Source organism: Anneissia japonica, unplaced genomic scaffold (assembly GCF_011630105.1).
Source record: "Anneissia japonica isolate Jap-2015-1 unplaced genomic scaffold, ASM1163010v1 scaffold4695_len98069_cov149, whole genome shotgun sequence".
NCBI classification, from domain to species: Eukaryota; Metazoa; Echinodermata; class Crinoidea; order Comatulida; family Comatulidae; genus Anneissia; species Anneissia japonica.
In genome coordinates, this window is record NW_022726865.1 from 9,024 (window position 1) to 16,552 (window position 7,529).

Here is a 7,529-nt window from a genome sequence, read left to right on the forward strand (position 1 = left end):
ATATACTGGTAATTAAATTATTACGTTAACACAATTTAACTCCAGTTAGGTTGAATGTAAATTGAGTTCTATATAAGACTGCTCTTTACCCTCAGCCGTGTCATTGTGGCCTGTGTTTGAGTCTTTGTACTGCCAATAAATAAAATTACATTAAATGTTATTTTATTTCTACTTTAATATCAAACAACAGGTAGTACATATTATTGTTATTTTTGTTACTGTTATTATTGTTGTTATTATTATTATTATTAATAATAAGCTTTTAAACCAGAAGTAGAGGTATTTTTAAACCCTGGAAAATTGCACCTATTGTTTTGTTCTCTTACAGGTAAATCAGGAAAATCAAAACGACCAAGAAAAAGACATATATGTGATGAAGGTTTGTAGTTAATAATGAAATAATGAAACTTCAATATGTTGATTTACATATAATACAAGTGTAAGTGCACTAATTGTTTACATTATGTGGAGAAAAACAGTGACTGTATCAAAATATTTGAATGAATCAATTTTACATTGACTTTGAATTTGAAACCAGGGCCTACTGATTACCATTACTAAAGGCTCCATGTATACTTCCTTGGATTTTCCCATTAGGTCATCACAAGAGTAGCTTATGTACACGAGTGCATAAACGCATGTTAAATTGTTGTACTACTCAACAAAAACTATGGACTGTACCTGATATACTCAAAATGACTATTGCACACTTTTGTTTTGCTGTATAATGCCAAGTGGGTTATTCTCTTTGCAGGCAAGTCAGGAAAATCAGAACTGCCGAAAAAATTGATTTTGGATACAGGTGTGTAATATATTTAATATAGTATTTATTAGCATTATATTGACATTTCAATACAAATACTTCCTAATAAAACTAAATTTACAGACAAGTTATAGAGTAGTTACATATTGCACACTAGAGAGTAGATAAGTCACACTGTTCACAATATGGATATAAATGTAAATGACAGGTGTATAAATTTATTCCAATATTAAATTTAATATTGACATTAACAATGAAATTAAATTCTGCTGGTAGAACACCACCCAGGTATCTGTTACATGAAAGCATATTTTAAAATTTAAGATATTGCTTCTCCAGTCAACAATTAGCTCTGCAATACAATACAGCATTTATTGGATTCACTTTTGCATCATAACACTCGATGTTCATAATTACAGTATATAGACCTAATTAAATGAGATACAATTATATAAAATACTGAAAATAAAACAAAAAGTTCATATGGGTCACCTAGTTATACAAAAGACAAGAAAAGAAAATACAATAACCAAAATTGCAGTAGTACAACAAGATCCTAAATTAGAATTGCCGTACAGATAAATAAATAAAACAAAAAATAAAATCATTGGTATCAAGAAATAGAGATATTATTTTTTTTAATGCAAAAGTGCTATAAATGTTATTGCATTCTTCCCAAGCATTAATTATATTAAATATATTGTTTGCAATATTTATCAAAATGTTTACTTGTTAACTCTCATTTAACTTAAACAATTCACAACTATAATGTGTCACTTCCTTTTCACTTTCTGTTGAATAATAATAATAATATTTATTTGGACTCACTTTTTCAGCAGTGGCACACTTACATATTTGATTATAACACAACATCAAATTAAGTACGAGCAATAGCATAAATAAAAAAGTAGATTGATAAAATTATAAAAAAAACCTAAGAAGTAATTACTTTAAGTTCAATGCTGCATGTCATAAAGAAGAACTAAAATTTGAGTCCAACTCAAAACAGCTTATATTTATTTCTTATTTATGTTTTTCAATATATCTTTATATTATCTTAAAACTAGAAAACCCTGAAATTGATAAAAATTCTGATTTATGTGTGTTAGAAAACATTAAATATGCAGTTGTGCATAAAAAATGGATAAATATTATTTAATACGATACAACACAATAAGTATAATTTAAAACTAATATTTGTTACTACGTAACTTAAATCTTAAAATATTTCTGTATGAGATAGATAATTGCAGAAATATGTTATTTTTGACTGGTTTCCAGATTTAATTATCAAGGAATTCCTGACAAGAAAGCTGAAGCAATTGTATCAGGATGTTAATCAAGTGACACCAGCAATCTGGCATAGACATCATAGAGTAGATATTGCTGAAGTATTTACACAACTCATTTTACTGGAATCCAACAGGAAAGACAAAGGAAAACCAGATGAAGTCAAATCAACAAGTATAAGAAAGGAAGGTAGACCCACATCTTTAACAGAGGTATTAGGTATCATTAAATCAACAGATTCATGTAAGGTATTAATAACAGGAGAAGGAGGGATGGGCAAAACTACACTCCTTAAATATATTACTTATAAATGGGCTACTGATGATGTACATAATGCCTTTGCTGGTAAATTGCTCTTTCTGATCAATATTGGGAACATTAAAGCAAGTACAGATATCTTGGAAACAATTATGAAAAAAATAGTTACAAATGAATTAATTCTTAAGCACAATTTGCCATCTAATTCAGTTGAAAGATTTCTGGTCAACAATGCTAATGATATAGTTATTTTGTTAGATGGATATGATGAGTTACACAGAGATGCTAAGGACCCTATTTATTTGTTCAAAGGACTTGAATTAGAAAAAAGCACTGTGGTGATAACATCCCGACCTGACTGCACAATTGATTTGGTTAAATGTTGTACTGTACATATTGAAGTGAAGGGGTTCAGTAGAAGAAACATAAAGAAGTATATTCGTGATCATTTTCATTCAATCAACAAATGTGAGTTGGGGGAATTATTAATGGAGGAGTTCAATATTGTGTCACAGAATGAATATTTCTGGGGTGTTGATCATAAAGAGGCATTTGAATTGTGCTCATCCCCACTGTTATTGCTTATGATTTGTACCATATGGGAACAAAAACAACATCTTCCAAATGACTTGTCAGATCTTTTCATCGAACTGATTTGTTGCATTTTAAATCAATATAAACACAGGAGGGATGATAAAATTGCAATTTTCCAAATTGAGAGAGTTCCAGAGCCGTATAGACTTGCCATTCTACTATTAGGAGAATGTATGTATGAAGGCCTAAAGGAAAATAAATTGTCTATTGACAAACATGTTTTATCAAATACAGGTATTACAAAAAATATAGATTCTGTAGATTTAGCATTGAAAATCGGATTTGTTTATGAAGATAGCCCTTTTAACCCTGGTGATGTAAGAGAGATGTACACACCTCCACACAAATTAGTTTCAGAGGCATTAGCAGGTTTTTATTTGTCGAATCAAATTGAGAAAGAACATTTGAAATCTGATGAATATGAGGTGATAAGATCTAATAAATATTTAAATATGACAAGAGTGTTTACAATAGGATTTCTAGGTGCTAAAGCTGGTAAATTGCTTAAACATTGGTTAGTAATCAGGGCTTCACATTTTTACTCAATAGCACAATGTTTCAAACATATAAAGGAGGCAAATGAAGAAGCTGTGCTACAGGAATTGGATAAAAACATGTCCACTGAAATGAAATCCTACTGTAAGGAAATGCGTGAGACATACAGAAGTGCCCTTAAGGATGATAAAAGCGTAGTAAGTGAGCATTTATATAAACTTATGAACATATGTTGCGCTATATATAAGAGAAAATCTGGAAAACTTGTGGAGAAATTTATATTGCTGTTAGATGCATCTAGTGAAGAGACTTTCAGAACATCATGCAGAAGTTTTGTACATATCTTAGTTATTGTAGAAGGACTAAATTTAGGAAAATTCAGGTTGAATACTGAAAACCGTTTATTTGAATATATATCAAATTGGAAAAGTGAACAACTTAATGTCCTTTCTGCTGAGATGAAATACCTCAAATTGAACTATAGTTACACTAGTGTCTATTTAGACCATGTATTTAATTCATCATTTTTTATTCATTTCCTGACACATTCAAATAACCTCTCTGAATTATATATCATTTCGGATAGTCTTACTGAGGCTGTACTCAGTGTAGTTATCATTGAGTTACACAAAACTAATGTAAAGTTGAAGTTAACAGAACTTGGGCTTTTTCACAGTGATCTACATAATATCGATGGAACATTACTAGGAAAACTATTTGAAATAGCTCCTGATCTAAATTACCTAAATATAAGCAGTTGTAGTCTATCAGGTGATATTGTGAGGGCAATGATTACAGAATGTCAGAACAGTGGTGTTAAAACTCATGTAAAGTTGAAATTAACATCACTTGATATGAGTCATGCAGATCTACATAATATCGATGGAGCAGAACTAGGGAAATTATTTGAAATAGCTCCTCAACTAAATGAACTAAATTTAAGCAGTTGTAGTCTGTCAGGTGATATTGTAAGGGCAATGATTACAGAATGTCAAAACAGTGGAGTTTCTTTAGGTGGATGCAATCTTAATATTAACAATAATAACATTGATGATGCATTTTTGGGCAATTTACTTAAAGTGTATCCTAATATATCTGGTCTTTATATAGCTTCATGTGGGCTATCGAAGGCAAGTTTTAATAAAATGATCAATGGGTTTCATGAAATTGAATTACATGAACTTGATTTCAGCCGAAATTATTTAGGAAATTTAGATGGAAAAACGTTTGGAACCTTATTGAAAATGCTTCCCAAACTTTGTTATTTTAACATGAGTTTTTGCAGTTTATCAGGAAGTATTGTTAATGAAATGATGGAGGAATGTGGTAGGATGAATGTAGTATTGAAAGACGGCTTGCTTCAACTGGAGGGCAATGACCTTTCAGATATTGATAGTAAGTCACTTGCAGAGTTCATCAGGGCAGAGTTCATCTGGGTACCTTTTCCCTTTGATCCTAAAGGTACTTTCCACTGGAGTGATTATTCTCTTAAAGCTGATAACCTACAAAGTCTGATTGAATCAGTAAGTGTTGTAAATGAAACATTGACTTGGAGTAAGATATATTTGAGAAATATTAACCTGTCTTCGATCAGTGGTAAAACATTAGCTTGCCTTATTAAGATCTCTCCAGACCTAATCTGTATTGATATGAGTCATTGCAGTTTATCAGGCAGTATTATTAATGAAATGGTGGAGGAATGTGGTAGGATGAATGTAGTATTGAAAGATGGCTTGCTTAAACTGAATGGCAATGACCTTTCAGATATTGAGTGTAAGTCACTTGTTGGGGTTTTATCACCCTAATTATGATGGTGACAATTATGATGCTGATAAAACTTTCAGTTGGAGTAATTATTTGATGACCTTGAAAAGCTAGATGATTCAGTAGGTGAAAATATGACATTCAATTGGCAAGGATAGATTTGAGTGATATTAACGCATCTTCAATTTGTGGTAATACATTAGCTTGCCTTGTTGAAATCTCTCCAGACTTGATCTATATTGACATGAGTTATTGTAGTCAAAGCAGTATTGTTAATGAAATGTTGGAAGAATGTGGTAGGATGAATATAGCATTGAAAGAGGGCATGCTTAGACTGGTGGGCAATGACCTTTCCAGATATTGATGTAAAATTAGTTCCTGCGCTAGTAATGGATAATACAGGGGCGGATTTAGTGGGGGCCGGGCCGCCCCCCCCCCCCACATCCCCCCCTTTTGGGAGGTAAAAAAAAGGGGAAAAAATGAAAAAAAAAGAGAGAAAAAGCAAAAAATGATAGCCCAGAGTGCCTCAAATGTTATGTTCAGGCGTCTAGAACACAAAAATTTCGCGGGGGCATGCCCCAGACCCCCTACGACAGTGTTGTCTCAATCGGCCCAACTTTCGGCCCCCCGCTTCCGCCCCCCCCCCTTTTGGACATTTCTGGATCCGCCCCTGTAATATACCGTAAAACCTCGAATTGAATGTGCCTAATCTCGAGAAGAAGCCCATCTCGAATTGAAGCCCTCTTTAGTTTCCAAAACTAGTCTCAAAAAGAAGCCCATCTCGAAAATAAGCCTATGGGCTTCTTTTTAAGATAGTATAGGCTTCTTTTTGAGATGGAGCAGTACATACACTGTATACAGTACATACACATTTCAAAGAAACAAAATAAATTAAAAACACGCTGGTTTATAGGCCTACAGTAGCTTAGGTGATTTAATGCCGGTTAATACACTTAATTTTAGGGGAGGCCTGGCCCCCACCCCCTAAACTTTTAACAATTTAACACAAATTGAGAAAAAATAGAAAATTCTACTCAACTTTAAGTCTAAGAATGACATTTCCGGATGTACAGAGGTGCCATAATCATAAGTTTTCTTTAGCATGTTGGGGCTGAGGTAGATAAACCGTCCATCTGTGAAAGCCCTTCTCTTGGTTACCTCTATTACAAATTCATGGATCTGCCACTGTAAACTATCTTTTAAGCACGTTTGTATAAAAGAAAGGATATTTTATACTTTTCATGTTTCTATACTTTTTTTCATGACCTGTTGAAATTATGCGCTCTATGATTGATTAAATTAGTCCGTCCTGTAATCCGTTAAAAGGCCTTACCTTCTGGTGGGTGGGGGGGGGAGCCACCAGGGATCCCAGCCAACGGGCCCAGGCAGCGAGTATGGCCCGCGGCCGCTCTCGGCGGCCCTGAGTGTGAGTATAGTATATTAAAACCCCTCTTTTGCGGCAACCCTACACTCAGGGGACACTGCACCAACTCCAATTAAGGGAACACCCAATTAAGAGGAGGACTATCAGTATAATTGTCTAAATACTTTCCAGTTTTGTCAAAATTTGCTCTTTACTTATTGGAATGATTGTTCTTTGTTTCATAAAAAATGTGCGTTCATCCAGAATTTGAATGATAGCCTGAACCCTGATTTCTAAGTCATGCTCTCTTCATGCTTTTTTTTGGACATCATTTTCTTCTTATTTTTACACACATTTCAAATCTACAGAATTATACTGTACAGCAGTGTATTACTGATACTGTATTATAAAGGTATCCTCCCATTTGGTTGAAATCCAGTTTGTCGAAACCCGGTTTGCCGAATTTAGCCCAGTTTGCAGAATCCAGTTCACTGAAAACATAAAACCCCAGTTTGCCGAAACCCGGTTTGCCGAACCCAGTTTGCCAAATTTGAATTTTGTCGTCATCGTCGTACAAAAGCGCAGCACGCTACTTTTTAAAATAAAAAGTAATAAACAGCAATTATGTAGGCGAAATCGAATGTAAACTCTTAAGACTTAACTATTTTGAACTAAATGTAATAACGGTAAATATTGTAGGCGAAACCGAATGTAAACTCAGACTTAACAACCACAAAAAAATAGTTAAAACCATCACAAGGGCTTCCTGTTGCTCACCACTTTAACCGAGCCATACTATCAGTGATTTATTCTTTATAATCTTAGGCACCAATTTCAAATCTACTACTGTACTAAGGCTCTGAAATCTGAAATTGGTGCCTAAGATTAACTAGCCTAAATCACTAATAGTATGGCTCTTTAATTTGAAATAGTGAGCAATAGGGAAGCCCTCTAAAAATACATACTTCACTATTCCAGCCTAAAAATACATTCTCCGTATAA